Raw genomic sequence first — 11,857 nt, forward strand, 5'->3', positions numbered from 1 at the left:
TCCAAATAGCGCATGATATTTATAAGCCCCCCCATTCGTACACCACATACTTGTTCAATCCTGATCGTCGATGTAGAGAGAGAAGGATAATACAAGAATGAAAGAGGAGAGAGAAAGTAGACAAGAGAGAGATGGAAGAGAAGAATGAAAGAAGACATAGAAAAGAACTGGAGAAAGTCGACTAGAAATGGAAAGGAGAAGAATGAAAGAAGAGGTGTAGAGAGAGGGAAAAGAGAAGAATGAAAGAATGATTTAGTCGAAACATTGGTTCTCTTTTTTTTTTATTTTAATTAATAATTTAGTAGAAATATTGGTTCCTTTTTTCATGGAATATTAAATTTATTCAGAGTGGAACCCTCATACGGTTAAAGGAAAAAACATTTCTAGCAAAATAAGGTAAAGACTTATCCCAAATCTAAGAATTATTCATGGAGTGCCCAACGCTCTTATCTGCCATTTTTTATTTTATTAGTTATTCTATATTTTTTTACATTTTATTCTTTATTTATTAAAAACTTAAATCACAATTTTTAGTTTAAAATAATTTAAAAACCCCACTAACTAATTTTAGTTTTGCCCCTTTCTAGTTAAATTGTTAGGGAGGAGCATTTTGTTATATTATGAATATTGGCAAACCACCGTTGGACTCTCTGAACCAGTTTTTTAGTAAATTAAGGATTAAACATGTTAAAATTATGTTGCTGTTAATACTTCAATATGTCAGCTAAAGCTATCAAGTAAAATACGACACATGCACATAGAACAATTAAAAAAGAGAAATTATATTCACACATGTGACGACCCATCCCAAATTATTGTATATATTTCCTCATTGAGAGTGTAAAGTGACGATAATGCTCTCGAGGCTTAGTGACGTGGATGTATGCATACAATTTTAAATTATTTTTCTTGCTGACGTAATTAAATTGTACACGTCGTCACGACCGTGTTGACGCGAGTTAGGGCTGAATCGAGTTCGTAACGAAAATGTTACGAATGAATAAGTGAGATTGGGTTGGTTTTATTCCTATTTGGACTCTTTTGTGTAAGCCCTAAATTCTATAGCCCAATTAGGGCTTGAGACCATTTTAAATTGGCGAATCTGTGACCACACACACACACACAAACACACACACATGCAACTCTCACACTCTCCTTTCTTCTCGAACTCTCTCTCTCGTCCGTACGACCCGAGCCCTCTAACCTTCAAACACCATCAGACTTTACAGATCGAACTCGTGGGTGATTCACTTGGTTTTGAGGATTCATAAGGTATTCACTCAACTTCCCTAACACTTTGACTAGTTTTGGAGAAGTTTGGACGTTGGAATAAACACGATTGTTGAATTGCAGAGTTAGCCAGTTTTTCCAAGAATTTTTCTGCCCTTTTTTCATCGGTTTTAGGACTTCAAATAGATATGGTTGTGTTATAGACTTTAAGGGCTTCAAATCTATATAAATTTCATGAGTTTTGGTTGAGAATTGAGGGAGATATTAAGGTTTTAAGATTTTCCAGAATCCGGCGTTGTAGACAGTGGCCGGCGGCGGCTCTGACGAAGACAACCGGGGAAGACAGAGAATATTCCGTCAACTTTGACGAAATATACTAACGGCGTCAGGTAAATCTAACGAAATATGCTTCTATTTAACGGAATATTCCCTAAGGTCGTTAGGGTTTCCGTCTAACTTGCCAGGCACGTGCCTGCGCGTGGCTGTGCCTTGGCTAGGGCGTGAGGTTGCGTGAGACATCAGAATTTTTTTCTAAAAATATAGGGATGCTTGTGGTGTTGAGTATGCCACGATGGTATATTAAAACACCCCAATTTAGCATCGTATGAGAAGTTATTTCACGGTTTTGGTTATGTACTTTCGAATTAACGTTAAATTAGTTGTTTCACATATAGGTGAGATGTTTTCGGGGGATGAGCGTAGCCAGGCGAGACTCGGGAGTTACAACCCTGCTACATACCAGTGAGTAGGCTTTTGGTTTTCTATGTATACGTATATATGTTTTACATTGCCCAAAAACTGATCTAAATGGAATTATGGTTTTAAGTGCCATGTCATACTTGCATTTCATTTTAGTATATGCATTAGTATAGGTATGCATAATATTGAATGACGCTGCGGAGGCCCAGGTAAACTTCAGGTGAGTACTGTATGACGGTAGTGGTTGCATTGTGTATGGTTATAGGTAGATGCATTTAAAGCTCATTATCCTGCACCCTGGTGTTAGTGCTCCTGCCCGAGGCCAAGCACAGCCTTCACGTGATCGTTCACCTTCCGCACCATACGCTCACCTTGGATCCAAGTTTGGTGCCAGCCTGTTGTACAGACCACATTAGGTGATTCCGACTCATAGGTCATCGTGATTCATCGCACAGCCTTCACGTGATCGTAGCACTTGAGTGTACTTATTTACACCCAACCTATCGTACAGACCACATTAGGTGGTTCCAACTCGTGTACATGAATTGGTTTATGAGCTATAGGTTCAATCGTATAGGTCACGTTAGGTGACTCCGACTGACATATCATTTTATATTGATTCACATCACCTGGCTTACATATTTCTTATTGAGATACTTGACATGGCATATACTTGGTTTCATTGCTCTTGAGCATGATTTCTATATACGTATGTATTATTATTTTTTGGGAAATTATACGGGTTTTACGGTGAGGGATTATTATTTTTGGAAAGAGAAATGGTTTCAAAAAGCTTTGTTTTTGCCCACTCACGTTTTCTGTTTTGCGCCCCTCCAGGTTCTAGTTAAACGTTCGTGTTGGTGGCTTACGAGGACTTATGGCGGTTCTGACAGACTTCAAATAATGTAGGAAATTCTTTCATGTCTTGTATAATTAATATTTAGCTGGTTGGACTGCATCTAGGTGACCTATACTCTGACTATGTGTATATATACTTAAACACCTTTACTCGCACTTGTGTATGTATCTAGTGTAAACTAGCTAGTTTGGTTTTTATTTACCCACATTTTCATATCACTATCACTTCCGCACTGCGCACATGGTTACGTCATTCTCACGTGACGGTTAGCATGTCTCGATTCAGGTCGAGGTGTGTTGTTCATCACAAATTACTTCTCTCACATCTTTTTAATTTTTTTAATATTTTCTACACACCACTAAGACTTGAAGGAAAAATATTAAAAAATCGAAAGGGTGTGGAGGAAATAATTTAGTGTGTGTGAATATAATCTCCCTTAAAAAAAGGCCAATTTTTTTTTTTATTGTCCCTGTGGTGATAGGTTACTTTCGAAATGACCCCCGTGATAAAAAAATTTATCAATCGTACACCTGAGGTGGAGTCCATTAGCAATCTTAGTCCAAATCAAAACTTTCAGGCAAGTTCCCGTAAAAAAAATTGTATGTGCCGATCACATGAAATGAACAAAAGTTCATTTTATATTATTGACCGCCACAATTAATAACAGATCAGCACATGGTCATGAAATTAATGTTTTAAACCCGAAAAAGATAAAAGATAGAAAGAAACAAACTGAAAAATAAATCTGAAAATGACAGTAGAAAATCCATAGTTAACAAGCTGTACAGACATTTATACCCTTACATGTGAGCAGCACATGTAACTTCTCAACGAAATTTCGATGAAAACTTTGATTTGGACCAAGATTACTAACGGACTTCACTACAAACACACACGCGCGCGCATATATATATATATATATGATTAATAATTTTTTTATTATGAGGGTTAATTAGAAAATGCCATATTACCACAGGATCCCTAATAAATTTCGGCCTTAAAAAATTATAAACAAAAAAGATTTACAAAATTAATTTTCTCCTTTTTAAAACCAATTTATATTTTTTGGAGAAAACCAATTGGTCTTAGGCAGAGATGGGGAAATGGTGCCGCTGTAGGTAAGAATTTTGTGTTAATGCTTTTGACTATCATGCCTAACTCTTGTGATTAGGATGTGCATATGCATGTGCTGATACTCTCATCCTTCCACTTCCCGCGGCCCGAGAGAGAGGAGCAAAATGCAACCCGTTCGATCTTAGACGAAATCTTTCGTCAAGGACGTCGTCCCGACCCTCTCTCTCTACCGCTTTGCTTCCGCCCTTGAAGTTCGTCTCAAAGAGTTTGAGATCTTCACCCTGGATTGCCTCCGAGGTAATTGTCCTATCCACAGACTTTGTAATTTCCGTTTCACAGCTCAATTTTTGTCTCCAAACTTTGGTGGTTATCTTTTAATTTTGATTTTTGTTTGGTTCCTGATAAAATTCTGAAGAAACACTTTTCTGGAGCTAAGTTAATAGATTACACTAAAAGTCTACACCTTTCACCGTTTATGGCGTGAAATTAAAGACCCAACAAACTTGGTTCTTGTACTTTTCAGATTAGCCTGTAAATTTCTTGTTAAGGTAGAAAATAAAATTGATCATTGTCATGCTTGAGTGGTGACTGTTTGGGAGCTGAGAAAATAGTACCATCATGTTGATGTCTATTGAATCCGGGGTTGAGTGGGTTTGTTTGTTGAAATTTGATTATAAATTGGTTTAATTTGTTGTGTTGAAAGACTGCAGCTACATGGTGTTGGTTCCAGAACGAGAATGTAGTTGCAAATGCAGTAGTACAAGTTGCAAAGGCACAGCATGAACAAACATCGACATGGTGCAACCGCATGACAGTCAAAAGCTAGTACAAATGAAGTTATATTAGGTAGCATATAGGCTTTAATTTGGAGTAATGTGTTGTGAATGTAATCATCAAGCAAAGAATCTAATGATCGAGTTAGCTTAACTGTAATTTAATGAGCAAGTCGTGCTTTCAGCCACTTCCGATAAATGTGCTTTCTCAAGAAAATTGAAGATAATGTTTTTGTAAACATAAGTAAGCAGTACCGAGTAATCAAATTTGAGAATTTCCCCGACAAAACCCACCGACAACACAATTTTTGCCGCATGCATATATAGCTCCCAAGCCTGCATCAGTTCAAACTAATGTTTCAGCTCCACTCGCATTCATGGGAAATCGACCACCACCAACTGGCCCGTTTGCGCCTACACTTCCGCAACATGTGTCTAATAATTCTCCTGGATCACTGCCTGCTGGGAGCTCTACCAGATGGTCAAGCGGTCCACCAGCTCCACAACCAGGTGTTGCATCCATGCCAGTTGCCACCACCTTCAAATATATCAACGGTGAATATGGTATTTTCTCTGAACCATCCTATTGCACCACCAAGTTTTACTTCTATTCCATGGCCTCAAGCGGGACTTCCTTCAACATCTCTATCATCATCTCTGCAAGCAACATTTCTTGAAGTGTTCCAAATTTCGCTCCCCTAAAAATGATGACGGCTCCAAGCCATTGCGATTTCACTTTTCAGCCTCACCGACCACAGAATCCATCCTTCCAAACAGTTCCCCAGACAAGCAGTCATTTCAGCACAATCCTTGTCCCGCCAAAACCTTCCCAATGCAGCAAGAATAAAGATGATTAACAATATAACAATAATAATAATAATAAAAACGTTCCTTGAGAAGATCATACCTGGACATGGAGAATGGGATCGAATCGACTATCAGCTTCAAATCATCTTCCAATATATATCTAAGGGATATGGGATATTTTGTGCCAGTAGCGTCCTTTTCCTGGTAGACATCTCTCTTTATACAGGTGAGCTAGTTAGGATTTTCATAATTTCAATTCGATTCGAAAAAGGTTTATCCGGACTATAACTATTTGGCATCTTCAAGTGTGTTTCTTTCCTGCAACAATTAGAGCTTCTCTGCCACCTTAATGAGGCCCTTATTCTCTGAAATTGGATTTTGTCAATAATTAAAAGGAAAGAACATATATATCAGAATGAAGTTTCGAGAATAGGGAGCTATAAATATCAACCGGGATCCGATTGGCTGCCCTTGATTATTTTACATTGACTGTCCGATTGGTTTAAAACTTTTGATTACTTCTTTCCCTTGTCACTTTAACAGGCTTTCAGTTGTCATTTTGAAAGACCAAGAAGCAGCAGTGAGGGCTTCGATTTTGTTTTGCTTCAATCCAGCTTCCATATTCTATTCATCAATGTAATTTTCCCTCTCCTTTTGTTTCTTTCTAGTTGGTACCTATGATATTGCATCAGGCTGAGGTTTTCATCTGCTTTATACTGCAGATATTCAAAGACATTGTTCGACCTTTTTTCAGTTGGAGGATTGTACCATCTAATATCTGGAAAAGATGTCATGTTCTTTGGTTTGCTCTCTCGGGATTTTCAAGGTCCAATGGAGTGCTTAATGCTGGTTATTTCTGTTTTCAGACTATGCATCAGGCCTATGATTCTGTTTTCTTGAGAAAGCGTCCTTTTGTAGGTTTCAATTTTTTCTTTTACATATGATTTTAAGTTGATACGTATGAAAGATTAAGCTTCAGTATCCTGATTATCAATAATTTATTTTGCCTACTCGGTTCCGCGAAAGTAGACTTTCATTCAGCAAACCATAACACTCCATACCATGTAGACACGGTTAGAATATTCTTGTACAGTATCAAAGGAAAACAGAACATGTCAATCATGTAGCACAAAGTAATTTGCGTTTATACTTATCAAAAAGATGATCGCTTAATAATTTTCATTTCTGTGGCAGTTGGCATTGCAGGCTGTTGTTGGTGGAGCTCCGCGCTGTATATGTATATTTGTTCCTTTTATTGCATTTCAAGCATATGGATACAACAATCTCTGCCTTGGATATCTTCCATCCGATATGAGGCCCTGGTGCAATGCAAGGGTACCTTTGTTGTACAATTATATTCAGAGTCACTATTGGTATGTGATCTTTAACCACCAATGCTTGTTCATCAGACTAATACCTTTTTTTCGGGTTTAGCTAAACATTCACAATCATTACTGTCAATTGTTGTAGAGCAATGTTACAAAAAAAGTGCTTGTTCTGCTGATTATTGGAAAAGCATCACTAAATAGTAATAAAGGATAGTCTATTATGTATAAGATACAAATTAGTATTTGATTTTGCAAGAAATGGTAATTGGACTAGCTCTATATACATCTGTACTGTTTAATCTTGTTATACTTATAGTTATACCTTGCAAATAAAGGATAAATGTAAAAAATTGGAATAAATTAGAGATATATTCATAGTTGATGGTTTACCTTCATGCCAGGGGAGTAGGTTTCTTGAGATACTTCCAAGTTAAACGGTTGCCAAACTTTGTGCTGGCTTCACCAATATTGTCTCTGGCACTTTGCTGAATTGTCCTTATGCGAAGTCAAAGCCTGAAAAGTTCTGCTCTTTGGGTTTTCGTGCTCCTCTGAGGATAAAGATTCTGCTGCTGTGCTCTTTTCTCTAGCAGAATACTCCTCCAGAAGTCAGGGTATTACTTTTAAACAGCCATTGCTTTGTGATTGACATATTATTACTGTCATCGCTTTATAGCTTATTCTGTTGACATATGTGAAGCTAGTAAATCAATCGTTTATCATAAATCAATATGTGCACAACATCCAATTGTTTTATTATGCTTGACCTAATCAGTATTTTTGGAATATTGTTTCTCTTCCATTCATGCTGGCTTTCAACACTGTGTAATCAATCATTTGCAAATGTAACAGAAAATCGCACAAGGAAGCAAGTGAACAAAGATGGTCCTGCCTTACTCCCAGAAGAACATAAGGTATCAGCAAAGCAAGGATACTTGTCTGTTGCTGTGCTTCCATGTATTCTACATTTGGGATTTATGGCAGCCACCGCATTTTTTTGTCATGCATGTGCAGGTTTGATTTTATTCCCTCTCAAAGTTCTTTATTTTGCCAAAAATATTTAAGTTAGGAGTATTTGAGAAATGTAGAATACTAAATTTCAGCTTCATGAAATTATGGTTTTCAGTAATTCTCTTCGACTTGATCAATATAATTTTGTCAATTTTTTGGTTTTATATTAGGATTCTGATTTTAAAACAAAAAAAAAAAAATTGATCATTACTGGCATCATGATTTATTTTATCTTTAGTGGAAAAAGCAAGCTAGAGGGAATGAATTGCTTGTTTCCCCTTGTAATTGACAAATTGTTTCAGGGACGAAAAGCTTGATAGATGAAGATTAACCAATCATGTAAAGATTAATCATGCTCAAGTTTTACAATTTGAATAGAACTGACTCACAAAAAACTCCGAACTATGCTTGTATTTCCAAATTTGTATGCACCAAGACGAAAACTTTTCGCTTAGTTAGATGACGCGTAAAGTTTTCTTCCAAAGATGGTGCGAAGATGCTGCCTTGTGATCAGAATGGCATAATAGATTAGTGATTACCATCTTGGTTTTCAGCTTGTGCTCTTTACTGGTATTATTATGTTATTTTTCTGGCAGGGTTTGTATTTGGAAAATTGATATCATAACTTTGGATGCTTCATGTTTGACAGGTTGCTACTCGTTTCTTATCCTTCAGCCCTCCCCTCTATTGGTTTGCATCGTATATAATGAAATCTCGTGGTACTGGTAAGAGATGGGGATATATAGTTTGGGCATGCTCTGCTGCGTACATTCTTCTAGGCAGTTTGCTCTTTTCGAACTTCTATCCGTTCACTTGATAGTGTACGGCAAGGAGCCTCAGCTGAGAGCTTTTCTATCGAAGAGTTTGTGCATTTCAGAGTCTCAGATTGAATTTGCATACTGAAGGATATTCTTCTATTGTTTGGGAGTCCCACTGCTTAATATCTTTAGTTGCTTGCCTCTGTGTATATGCATCGTGCGACTGTCTGTCCTAAAGAGGAGACAGTTTTGTTCTTTTCCGCATGTTATATATAGTTTTTGCAAAGACCGGTTGGAAATAAGAGTGTACGACGAACTACAAAATGATAATAATATTATTAAACAAGCAAAATTGTGGAAATGGTTATAAAACTTCAGGAGATTACATTGTGACTTATTTGTTATTGTATAGAGTTACAAAGTACCATATAAATATAGAAAATTGACCTAACCTTAATAGGCTGAAAAAGGAAACTCCAATATTAACTAGTTAGGCCCAAAATATTCAACATTAAAATAACAAAAATATTATTTTTACCATTTATTTGTATTCATGCGTTAGCCTAATAAGCAAGGAAATGAAACCCTAGTACTAACGGGTTAGGTTCAAAATAACAAACATTAAATTTAGTTCATTATTTAATAAACTAATAATTAAGAAAAACTAGTTAATTAAATGATGATTGTGGTATATGAGAAGTCTTTCTTCTTCATTTTCTTGGGTTTTGCAAATTTTTCAAATGATGTGGCTGTTCACATCAGATGCTACCTAAGGTGGTATGAAAGTGTGGTACAAAAACATGGTATAAATAGCAATATTGTTAAAATAACAAAAATATTATTCTTACCATTTATTTGTATTCACATGAGTTGGCAGGCTTTATCTCTATTTGAGAGATGGTACACGTGATAATACAAATAGCTATCTAGATACTAATATTTTCCAACAAGATTCACCCATATCATTTCAATTCCATTGGATTTAGTCCATGCAGTTTACAAACCGTCTTAATTCTAGAACACACATAAATATGAGTAATATTCAAACATTGCAATTCGATTCTTCCTCTCGAATGCTTTTTTCTTTTCTGGAATTATTTTAATTCTTGCTGGATACATCTGATCAGTTATAGTAGAGGTGACAAAAAAGTATTACAAGGCCTGAGGCCGCGTAGATGACAGAGGCAGTACACTTGAACCAGAGGGGAAATGGGATTGTGATGGAAATGAAGAAGGCGATCACCCCAAAGAAGACACCGAAATAAAGGAAGAGATGAACTATGATTCGTGGGCATTTGGAGTTCTGAATGAACTTGCTAACCAAGATGCTCGAGAAGGAGAGGGTGATTGCGAGACCGAGAAAGCAAAAGGTTAGAGGGAGCTGCTTGGAGTGAAGTTGGATGGGTACGAGAGCCATTCCAATTGCCGTTGACAAGCAATACGCCAGAATAATTGTTGCCCAATCTAAGTTGTGCTTCCTAGGCGGCCTAGAGCTGGCGGCATCTGGTGGCAGCTGGTGGTGGTGGTCGTTCAGCGGGTCAGGGTCATTATCCAACACGCTAGTGAATATCTTGTTGAGTAGTTGCTCCAGAAATGCCTTCATTTTTTTCTGGAAAGAAGAGAGGGGGAGATGGGTTTGTTAATTTCCAAATATCGCATATTTATAGCCCCCATTCGTACACCACATACTTGTTCAATACTGATCGTCGGTGTAGAGAGAGGTGGGTGAAGTCAAAACATTGGTTTCCTTCCGTTTTGTCTCTCATAAAAGGTACGTCTTTTTCTCCGTCATACAAAAGGACAAGTAATTTTCTCACTCAAGTCTACAGTCACGTGACAAAGACTTGTGATGATAAAAAAAAATAGAAAAATTAATGAAAAATCTTTAAAAATTTTAATTTTTAATCAAAATGATAAAATAAAGAATAAAATAAATAATATTAGAAGTGATTTTTCAAGATAAAAATATTCTTAACATTAAAAATGAATAATATAAAAATTGGTAAAATTAATGAAAACTCTTTAAAAATTTTAATTTTTAATCAAAATGATAAAATAAAAAATAAAATGAATAATATTAGAAATGGATTTTCAAAATAAAAATATTCATAACGTTACATACGTACAATATCAAAAATATTTTATTCAAATTCCTTAAAAAAAAAAAAGAATGTCATAATCCATAAAAAAAAATAGAATGTCAGTCCATAAAATAATAGCAGATGACATTCTATTTTTTTATTGGTCCTCACTAAGACTTGTCGAATCGAATCAGTGTTTCCTTTTTCCCACTCAAGTGTATAAAAAATCTTGTCACTGCTATTTTTCAACCGAATCGGTTTTTGTTTTCATCGAACGTGAGTGTTCCTTTCTAAAGTTCATTTTATATTATTGAAATGAACAAAAGTATTATTGAAATGAACGTGACAAGTATAAGATAACAAGTATTATTTTCGGTTTTCATTTCATCCAAATTGTTTCAGGAATGTCGTTATTTTACATGTATATTATTGAAATAATACTTGTCATTTCAATAAAATGACAACCGAAAATAATACTTTTGTTCATTTATACCCTTTCTAAAGTATTATTGAATCTTATCTGCCATTTTTTATTTTATTAGTTATTCTATATTTTTTACATTTTATTCTTTATTTATTAAAAACTTAAATCACAATTTTTAGTTTAAAATAATTTAAAAACCCCACTAACTAATTTTAGTTTTGCCCCTTTCTAATTAAATTGTTAGGGAGGAGCATTTTGTGATATTATGAATATTGGCAAACCATCGTTGAACTATATGAACCAGTTTTTTAGTAAATTAAGGATTAAACATATTAAAATTATGTTGTTGTTAATACTTCAATATGTCAGCTAAAGCTATCAAGTAAAATACAACACATGCACATAGAACAATTAAAAAAGAGAAATTATATTCATACATCTCAAATTACTTCTCCTATATCCTTTTAATTTTTTAATATTTTCTACACACCACTAAGACTTGAAGGAAAAATATTAAAAATTTAAAAGGGTGTGGGAAAAGTAATTTGGAGTGTGTGAATATAATCTCCCTTAAAAAAAGGCCAAATTTTTTTCATTGTCCCTGTGGTGATAGGTTATTTTTGAAATGACCCCCGTGATCAAAAAACTTATCAAGTGTACACCTAAGGTGGAGTCCATTAGAATTTTTAGTCCGAATCAAAACTTTCAAACAAGTAACCGTAAAAAAATTGTATGTGCCGCTCACATGAAATGAACAAAAGTTCATTTTATATTATTGACCGCCACAGCCAATCACATATTGGCACATTATCATGA

At 35.5% G+C, this 11,857-nt stretch overlaps 1 pseudogene; it reads left to right on the forward strand.

Moving 5' to 3' along the window:
• The first annotated feature begins 5,012 nt into the window (after nucleotides 1-5,012).
• On the forward strand, nucleotides 5,013-8,746 carry LOC137715553 (uncharacterized; annotated as a pseudogene).
• Nucleotides 8,747-11,857: the final 3,111 nt, after the last annotated feature.

Source organism: Pyrus communis, chromosome 14, assembly GCF_963583255.1.
Source record: "Pyrus communis chromosome 14, drPyrComm1.1, whole genome shotgun sequence".
NCBI classification, from domain to species: Eukaryota; Viridiplantae; Streptophyta; class Magnoliopsida; order Rosales; family Rosaceae; genus Pyrus; species Pyrus communis.